The sequence below is a fragment of the Arachis hypogaea genome, chromosome 20 (assembly GCF_003086295.3).
Source record: "Arachis hypogaea cultivar Tifrunner chromosome 20, arahy.Tifrunner.gnm2.J5K5, whole genome shotgun sequence".
Lineage (NCBI taxonomy): Eukaryota > Viridiplantae > Streptophyta > Magnoliopsida > Fabales > Fabaceae > Arachis > Arachis hypogaea.
This window is the reverse complement of record NC_092055.1, coordinates 67,821,310-67,832,063: the sequence shown is the minus strand read 5'-3', so window position 1 is coordinate 67,832,063 and position 10,754 is coordinate 67,821,310. Positions and strand designations below refer to the sequence as shown.

The 10,754-nt window shown below is 35.4% G+C and overlaps 1 non-coding gene across 1 annotated transcript; it reads left to right on the top strand.

The window, feature by feature from the left end:
• Positions 1–421: 421 nt before the first annotated feature.
• On the top strand, positions 422–525 carry LOC112788202 (small nucleolar RNA R71). Its single transcript, XR_003195577.1, has one exon. It is a non-coding gene; the product is annotated as a small nucleolar RNA R71 (small nucleolar RNA).
• Positions 526–10,754: the final 10,229 nt, after the last annotated feature.

Genomic DNA, 10,754 nt, shown 5'->3' with positions numbered 1-10,754 from the left:
AGGATTATAGGTGTTTCCATAGGATTCTCCCATGTAATTCACCTCTTCCATTGCAGGATTCTCAGGACCATAAGCTTCTTCTTCAGGAGAAGCTTCTTTGGTACTGCAGGAAGCAGCTTGCATTCCAGTCAGACTCTGAGAAATCATATTGACTTGCTAAGTCAATATTTTGTTCAAAGCCAATATTGCATTCAGAGTATCAATCTCAAGAACTTCTTTCTTCTGAGTTGTCCCATTATTCTCAGGATTCCTTTCAGAAGTGTACATGAACTGGTTATTTGCAACCATTTTAATGAGTTGCTGGGCTTCTGCAGGCATCTTCTTCAGATGAAGAGATCCTCCAGCAGAGTGGTCCAATAACATCTTGGACAATTCAGACATACCATCATAGAATATACATATGATGCTCTATTCTGAAAACATGTCAGAAGGACACCTTCTGATCAATTGCTTGTATCTTTCCCAAGCTTCATAGAGGGATTCACCTTCCTTCTGTCTGAAGGTTTGGACTTCCACTCTAAGCTTGCTCAACTTTTGAGGTGGAAAGAATTTGGCCAAGAAAGTATTGACCAACTTTTCCCAAGAGTTCAGGCTATCTTTAGGTTGTGAGTCCAACCATGTCCTAGCTCTGTCTCTTACAGCAAAGGGAAAAAGCATAAGTTTGTAGACCTCAGGATTAACCCCATTGGTCTTAACAGTGTCACAGATTTGCAAGAATTCAGCTAAGAACTGATGAGGATCTTCCAATGGAAGTCCATGAAACTTGCAATTCTGCTGCATCAGAGAAACTAATTGAGGCTTAAGCTCAAAGTTGTTTTCTCCAATTGAAGGAATTGAGATGCTCCTTCCACAAAAGTCAGAAGAGGGTGCAATAAAGTCACCAAGCATCTTCCTTGCATCTCCACCATTGTTGTTGGGTTCGGCCATCTCTTCTTCTTTTTCGAAAAATTCTGTCAGGTCCTCTCTAGAGTGTTGTGCCTTAGCTTCTCTTAGGTTCCTCTTTAGAGTCCTTTCAGGTTCCAGATCAACTTCAACAAGAATGTTCTTATCTTTGTTCCTGCTCATATAAAAAAGAAGAGAACATAAAAGAATAGGAATCCTCTATGTCACAGTATAGAGATTCCTTTATGTGAGTAGAAGAATAGAAGAGTAGAATGAAGAAGAGAGAAGATGAAGAATTCGAACACAGAGAGGGAGAGAGGGTTCGAATTATAAGAGGAAGAGAAGTGTTAGTAAATAAATAAAATAAATAGAAAGAGATGAGAGAGAGAGAATTCAAATTTTAAATTAAAATAAAAGGAAAATATTTTTGTTTTATTTTAATTATTGGTTAGTATTCAAAAATTAAGAGAAGAAATAAAATAAAATTTGAAAACTAAATAAATTAATTAAATAAAAAGAGATTTTTGAAAAAGTTGTTAGTGATTTTCGAAAATTGGAGAGAGAAAAGTAGTTAGATGGTTTTGAAAAAGATATGATTGAAATAGAAACTTTTAAAATCAAACAAAAAGTCAAGTAGTTAATTGAAGAAGATTTAAAAATCAATTTTGAAAAGATAAGAAGTTAGAAAGGATTTTGAAATTGATTTTGAAAAAGATATGATTGAAAATCAGTTTGAAAAAGATTTGAAAAGGAAATTAAAAAAGATTTGATTTTTGAAATTAAAGTTGATTACTTGACTAACAAGAAATTAAAAGATATGATTCTAGAATTTAAAGATTGAACCTTTCTTAATAGGCATGTAACAACTTGAAAATTTTTTAATCTAAACATTAATTGTTAGTGATAATTTCAAAAATATGAAATAAAATTAAGAAAAAGATTTTGAAAATCAATTTTTGAAATTTTCGAAAATATTAAGAAAAAATGAAAAAGATTTGATTTTTGAAAAGAATTTGAAAAGGATAGAATTTTTAAATTGAAATTTTGACTTGATTAATAAGAAACAATCAAATTTTGAAAATTTTTGACCAAATTAATTCAAAATTTCGAAAATTATGAGTGAAATAAGGGAAAGATAATTTTTTGATTTTTAAATTTTTAATGAGGAGAGAGAAAAACAACTAAATGATGCAAAACATAAAAATTTAAGATCAAAACAAATGATGCATGCAAGAACACTTTGAATGTCAAGATGAACACCAAGAACACTTTGAAGATCATGATGAACATCAAGAACATATTTTTGAAAAATTTTTAAGAAAAGAAAGACATGCAAGACACCAAACTTAAAATTTTTATTCTATAGACACTAATAATTCAAAAATGCATATGAAAAACAAGAAAAGACACAGAACAAGAAAATCACAAGATTAAACAAATACAATCATCAAGAACAACTTGAAGATCATGAAGAACAAAACTCAATGCATGGATTTTCGAAAATTTAAAGAAAAAATCAAAATATGCAATTGACACCAAACTTAAAATTTGACACTAGACTCAAACAAGAAACACAAAATTCTTTTTGGTTTTATGATTTTATTAAATTTTTTTTTTGTAATTTTTCGAAAATTAATTTGAAAAAAGAAAATAAAGAAATTCAAAATTTTTAATAAGAATTCCAGGAATCATGCAATGTTTGTCTAAAGCTTTGTTCCAAAAATTTAGACATGGCTTAATACCCAGCCAAGCTTTATGTGAAAGCTTCGGTCCAAAAGACTAGACATGGCCAATGGCCAGCCAAGCTTCAACAGAGCATTACATACAATAGCCAAATTGATGGGAATCAAAAGGCTCTTGCAAAGATAAGTAGAAATCTCGGTCCAATAAATTAGGCATGGCTTAACAGCCAGCCAGGCTTCACATATCATATGAAACTCTAGAATTCATTCTTAAAAATTCTGACGAACATAAAATAATTTATTTATTTTTTTTTGAAAATTTTTTTCGAAAATAAAAAGCTTAAAAAGAAAATAAAATTACCTAATCTGAGCAACAAGATGAACTGTCAGTTGTCCAAACTCGAACAATCCCCGGCAACGACGTCAAAAACTTGGTGCACGAAATTGTGATCTCAATGGCGCCAACAACTTGGTACGCACAATTGTAATCTCAACTCTTTTTCACAACTCCGCACAACTAACCAGCAAGTGCACTAGGTCGTCCAAGTAATACCTTACGTCAGTAAGGGTCGATCCCACGGAGATTGTCGGCTTGAAGCAAGCTATGGTCATCCTTGTAAATCTCAGTCAGGAAGATTCAAATGGTTATGGGGTTTTAATAATTAAAATATAAATAAAATATAAAATAAGATAGAGATACTTATATAATTCATTGGTGGGAATTTCAGATAAGCATCTGGAGATACTTTGTTGCTTCTGGACTTCTGCTTTCCTACTGCCTCCTTCCAACCATGCGTTACCTCCTTCCATGGCAAGCTGTATGATCCTCTCGGATGAAAACAAATCCATATGCGCTGTCACCGCACAGCTAATCATCTGTCGGTTCCTGCTAGCGTCAGAATAGGACCATTGTCCTTTTGCACACTGTCACTTGTACCCCACATTCGCAGGTTTGAAGCTTGTCACAGTCATCCCTTCCCAGATCCTACTCGGAATACCACAGACAAGGTTTAGACTTTTCGGATCCTGGATCCGACTCGGAATACCACAGACAAGGTTTAGACTTTTCGGATCCCAGGAATGGCTGCCAATAATTCTAGTCTATACCACGAAGGTTCTAATCTTAGATTAGAAACCCAAGAGAATATACTCCAGCTGTCATCCAATGACTACGTTGAACATCATGTAGATCACTTTGTGGTTGTCAGGCGTGCGACCTTGGCTAAGCGAGTAACGAAGATTGGGTGATTGTCACTGGTCACCCCTTCACTCTGACTTAACTGAATTAAGTACGAGAGTATATCTTGGAGAAAAAGTAGGTGTGAATTGAATAGAAAAATAGTAGTAATTGTATTGATTCGTGAAGAACAGCAGAGCTCCACATCTTAATCTATGGGGTGAGAAACTCCACCGTAGAAAATACATAAGTGAAAAAGGTCTAGGCATGGCCGTGAATCCAGCCTCCAAACATGAAAATATGATCTAAGATAGCATAAAAATGTAAAATAAATCTCTAAAAGTAGTTTATATACTAGACTAATAACCTAGGGTTACAGAAAATGAGTAACTAAGTGCAGATAGTGCAGAAATCTACTTCCGGGGCCCACTTGGTGTGTGCTTGGGCTGAGCATTGAAGCTTTTTCGTGCTTAGGCTGTTCCTGGAGTTTAACGCCAGCTTTGGTGCCAGTTTGGGCGTTTAACTCCAATTCTGGTGCCAGCTTGGGCATTTTACGCCAAGATATTTTAGGCTGACTTTGAACGCCAGTTTGGGCCATCAAATGTTGGGCAAAGTATAAACTATTATATATTTATGGAAAGCCCAGGATGTCTACTTTTCAAGGCAATTGAGAACGCTCTAATTGGGCTTCTGTATCTCCAGAAAATTTACTTTGAGTGCAGGGAGGTCAGAATCCAACAGCATCTACAATCCTTTTTCAGCCTCTGAATCAGATTTTTGCTCAGGTCTCTCAATTTCAGCCAGAAAATACCTGAAATCATAGAAAAACACACAAACTCATAGTAAAGTCCAGAAATATGATTTTTGAATATTAAAGCTAATAAAAATATAATAAAAAGTAACTAAAACATACTAAAAATTATGTAAAAATAATGCAAAAAAGGGTATAAATTATCCGCTCATCAGGCTTTCTCTCTAAACTCGGCCAAGGTTTTGGGTTTGGCAACTATGATGGCCTCTTGGAACTTCCCGAGGTAGAGTCCACTCTTTATAGAATGCAAGTATACCTCAAGGTGAAGGTTTAGGATGCTCATCGCCACTTTGGTGAAGCAGGTGACATACTCCCTTAAATTTTCGTGTTGTCCTTGCTTGATAGTATTTAGATAGTCAAAATCATATAGAAAGATAGAAGATACAGCAAATTGATCTTCAAATTGATGAGCGTGCTCCTGAAAGTGTGAAATTGAACCTGCAGAAAAATATGAAAACCAATCAAGTGCATAATCGTCTAAAAAGGTAAGAAAATAATGACATTAAATAATATCAGAAGCACCGTTCACTATCATCATAGATCGGAATTTCTGGACATGTTTTTTTGGACCTCCCATGCCATCATAAGAAGTCAAAGTGATTGGTAATGCGAAGTTACCAGGCAGTTTGAAATTCATGACGTTGGCCGTGAATGGTCCAACAGTGTTGTCCAATCCGTTATCATCATCGTTTTGTTGGTCTCTCTTTGGTTGTTGAGTTTCAAAGTTGTGTGTTGAATCAGAATTTTCTTCATCGTCCTCTGGCTGCTCATTGTGATTATTGATGGATAATTTTTGGAAAACGAATTCCAACATCCAAATCTAACCGGCAAGTATACCGGGTTGCATCAAGTAATAAAACTCACGGGAGTGAGGTTGATCCCACAGGGATTGATGGATCAAGCAACTTTAGTGGGTGATTAGTTTAGTCAAGCTAACATTGAAGTGAATTGTGTGAAATTGTAACCAACAGAATTTTAAATGACAGGAAATTAAAGTTGCAGAATGTAAATGGGCAAAAACTTAAAGAACAAGCAATGTAAATTGCAGAAACTTAAATGACAAGAAATGTAAATTGCATGAAAAGTAAAGGGGGGCTGGGTGCTGGAAATTAAAGAAAGCAATGCATCCAAGGCAAGAAAAGTAAATTCAGATTTGCAGCAAGCTCAAAGTTAAAGTGTAGAATGTAAATGTGCAGGAAATGTAAATTGGAAGCAATGCAGTAGAAAGTAAAAATTTCAGAGAAGGAAATTGTAGCAGAAAAGTAAATCAGCAAGAAAACTCAAATCAATTGTGAAATCTAGAAAGACAAGTGAAAATCTCAGGGGCTCAATGAGACTAGAAAACAAGTCTAGATCTCAAGTCCTTCCTTGATCCAATAAAGAACAATTTGCAAAAGAAATGATGATGAAAGCAGTAAACAGAGTGTTGATTCAAATCCTTAATTCACTAAAATTTTATAGAAGAAGAACAAGAGAAATCTCAAAGTGAGAATGAAACAGAATTCCTTCAATTCTCAACCCAAGATTCAAAACAAAGAGAAAAACTAAAGAGAGAGTTCTCTATTCCTAATACTCCCTCGTGGAGCCAGCCTGCTGATAAAGATGATAAGGATGCCTTATATAGGCTTTTCCAAATGAAAATGAAAATGAAATTGAAATTAAAAACAAATTACAATTGAATGAAATTCCTAATCTAGCTTCTCTGTGTGCCTTTGAGTGATGGTAATGGGCTTAGCTTGCTTTGAATTTGAGGAAGAATGGATCTGGATGGCCTTGATGGAATTGGGATCATTCACGTTTGAGTCAATGTTTGAGGCAAACTTTGACTCAAACGTCTTGTAATGGCATGATGCAGACTGGGGGTTTGCTGTCACTCACGTTTGAGTTCATGTTTGAGGTCAAACGTGAGCTCAAACGTTAAGTCCTCCTGGATGTGTTTTTAAAGTTCAAGTCTTGGGACGCTTCTTTGTCCTCTTGTCAACGTTGCCAATTTCATACCCACTATAGACTATTATATATGGTTGGAAATTTCTGAATGTCAGCTTTCCAACGCAACTGAAATCACCTCAATTGGACATCTACAACTCATGTTATGCTCCATTGAAGGGGACAGGGTCGCTGGCTTTGGTGTGCAACGTTTGAGGCGACGTTTGCCTCAAACGTGGACGAAAATGTCAGGTTTTGGAGGCTCAAATGCATTGTCCACCCCATACTATTATATATTGTTGGAACGCCCTGAATGTCTACTTTCCAATGCCATTGGAAGCACATCATTTGGAGCTCCACAGCTCGAGTTATACTCCGTCGAAGGTGTAGAGGTCAGTTGGCCTCACTGCAGGTTGCCACCATGTTCATTTATGCACATTTCGGGGCAGTTTTCTCCCTCAATTTTAGTTTCCACCATGCAGTGCCATATATTCTTGGAAAGTTCTTGATTCCTATTTTCCATTGCTTTTTGAATCACCTCATTTGGAGCTCTGTAGCTCAAGTTATTCTTGTTGGAAGTATACCCCTTCAGGCTGTGAGGAGCAACGTTTGACCTCAAGTTTGAGGCAAACGTTGGCGCAAGCTTCTGGCCTCCCTGGGTGAAATTTTGCTTTTCCTCACGTTTGAGCTTAAGTTTGAGGCAAACTTTAGCTCAAACGTGAGTCCTCCTTCTTGCCCTTACCATCTTCTTTTCTTCAACCTTTTTCAAAGCTTTTTCACCTATCATCAATCAATCAAAAGTATCAAAGCTATGCTCAAAATCATGAGATTGTTTTTCTTTCATAATATATGATAATTATAGCACAAAATCTCATGAAAATGCATCAATTTATCCATGATTTATTGAATCAAAGGAAACATGAAATTCTACCCAATTGGCTTACATATGGCTCAAGAAAGTGCATAAAACCTATTAAAAAAACAAAGAAAAAGCATAGAAAAACATGACATGGTGACATGTCATCACATATCATTATTTTCAATCCGAGCATTAGTTAACTCGGCTATTTGGTTTTCCATTCGTTGGTTTTGTTTCGCTATACGCTAATTAGCTTGTTGTAGCTCCGTTACCATCCGGAGAAGCTCAAATGGTATGGGAGGAGGCTGGTCAGCCATAAACAAGTATGGGAGTTTTGGGACCTAAAGAAAGAAGGGCTTTTGTTTCTCGGCCCCATAGTGGGCGCCAATGGTTCTTGTAGAGGTTGGCTGCTATATAGCTCATTCGCTAATGTGTATCTGCAAGCTTTCCATCGAGATGAGTTATACGTCAGCAATGAGAGAAGAAGGGGGTGGGTACCTGCAAAAGGTACTCTGACGCTCAAGTCAGTAAGTGAATAATAGGATTTGCAAATTGCAATAATCTAAACAATCTTCTTACCCTTTCCTTTATATCTGAAATGAAGAGTAACGGTTATGTCTCCGAGTAATAATGCTTTAAATGGAGAGTAATAGCATATTTTAGCCTTTTGGTACTTGTTTGAATGACTGTTATTGATAGTCGATGTATAACATTCATAGACAAGTTATAACGTATAACCAATGTACAACGGTCATATCGGTTATTATTATTGTTGTTGTTGTTGTTGTTGTTGTTGTTGTTGTTTCTCTCTCCATCACAACAAAGAAAAACTCGTACCGACATATAAGTCGTCTTGTTTACTATCACACATCAAACAATTTACCAAACTGAATGCCTATTTAACCGATCTATATGTCTAGTACAAACAATTGCGATTTCAAGACATCTACAACTAATCTATTTTATTCTAACGCATATCAAAAGTAGAAACTTTAAACCCCTTTTCTGTAAGTTATTTCTGAAGGAATCAATTGATTATTCAATATGAAAAGAACACTCAAACATACTAATCCAAATAAATCAGCATTTATAAGTCGGAGTTACTTCCAACAAGCCGGTGAGTATAAGTCGGAAGCAATCCAAATAAGCTGACACCTATAAGTCAGAATCACTCCCAACAAACCGGCAACTATAAGTCAAAATCACTTCCAACAAACTGGCAACTATAAGTCGGAGTCATTTCTAACAAACCGGCGACTATAAGTCGGAATCAACCCAAATAAGCCAAAACCTATAAGTCGGAATCACTCCAAACAAATTGGAATTTATAAGTCGGAGTTAGTTCCAACAAGAAATTAAGTGTAAGCACGTCCAAACATACATTATATAAGCAACACCTTTTCCAATGACAAGCTTGACCAACTTTATTTTTAAGATTATTATGTTGACCTTGGGGCTAATCCTCATATTTCTGAGTTATAACACAACCGCATCTCTTCCATATCCTACCGAGTTATAACTCGATTTTTCATAAAAGCTCAACCTGCTTTTCTTAAAAATAAACAAGTCAAACTTGGGGGCTCACCATATTATCATTATTCATAATAACTTTTAATTCTATTTTATTTTACTTAATTTAGACTCTTCCCTATAACATGACTATTATTTTTCAAGTACACAACAAGCTGAGCTTGGGGTTATCACTTATTATTACAATATCGATTTATAGGTAAAAAATTATCCAAGTTCAACCTATCATATTGCAAAATATCACAGGTCAAGCTTGGAGGCTGTGATCCATTAGCTATAGCTCGACCCAAATTTATCCATTGATCTATTAGCTATAGTTCGGCCCAAGTTTACCTATTAATCCGTTAGCTATAGCTTGACCTAAAACTTACCTATAAATTGAAATTTGAATAAAATAAATAAAACGTGCCTATTTTAGTTAGAGAGAATCTCGGCTATAATGGAACCATCTGAACACGTGCAGAAGTGGTTACCAAAATACTAGGACCATGAGATAACCACCTATAGCATAACAACTATATAAATACAAAACTCTAAGTTTGTAAAAGGTATGTTATTCACTCTGAATAACATATACCTCATCATATACTTTTTTTCTTATTTGAGCGTTGGAGTCTCTTTGTAGGTCCCAACCCCTTCTGATGTTCCTCGACGACTAAAGTATAGCTCGATGTTTGTGCTCTTAGGATAGAAAACTCCATATAAACGGAAGGAGTTATACCTTGGCACCAAAAGGAGTTATACCTCAGCTCAGATTACTGTGCAGGAATAGGATTATTTTAATTGAAACGATAGGAATCGTACGTGGCAACAGTTTTAAATTGTTTTATTATACATTCATATTTCCAATTTTTAAATACGACTATGCTACATGCACACTAAAATCAGCCACCAAAGTCAACTATTAGTATAAAATGCATGTTAGAATAAAAATACAGATTGAAAATAAATTGATCGAAAAATGTATTTTGTATAGGACTTCGCTAGTACCAGTTGAGGGAAGGATCGGGGACTCCCTGGTCTTGGTCATGACGTGTGATGAATCCATATTTTATGGTATTTATTTGCTTTAATTGGATGGATTTCATCAATTTATCTTGCATTTATCTATTGAAATAGTATAGTTTCATGATTTCTTCCTAAATTGTGCTTGAAAGTAACAACATGCTTTTTAGGCCTTTTAATTGCTAAATTTTATTCACTTTAATCCCATTTGATGCCTTGATGTGTTTGCTAAGTGATTTCAGGTTTCCAAGGCAAAGGAATCGGATCAAAGAAGTGAAGAAAAAGCATGCAAGATGAAGAATTCATGAAGAAATAAGGAGTTTGTTGAAGTCATGGCGACGCGTATACGTAACCCATGCGTACGCATGATAGAGGATTTCATCAGGCGACGCGTACGCGTGACCCTTGTTATGTGAGCTCATTAAATGCAATACACTGGGGGCAAATTCTGGGCCTCCAAAACCTAATCCAACTCACTTTTGAAGCTATTTCAAGCCAAATTAAAGAAGGTTTGGGGCGGGGGGAGCAATTTGGTTTAGGTTTCAACATGTTTTAGGCTAGTTTTTCTAGAGAGAGAAGCTCCCTCTTCTCTCTAGAATTTAAGGTTCTTTGTTTAATTTCTCTTTAATTTTAGTCTTTAATTCTTGTTAAAGTATAGTTTCATTTATGTTTTCCTGTTCTCTTTCCTTGATCTTCTTAGTTTCTTTTGTTATTTTCTCAATTTTGCCACTTTTAGTTTGTGAACACTTGTTAATTTTTGTTTCATTAATGCAATTTTGATGTTTTATATTTTTTTTAATGCTTGTTTGACTTGTTATTTTTATTTCCATGCAATTGGTAGGATAGAATTTATTTTTATAGCAATTTACCATGTTTTCCTTT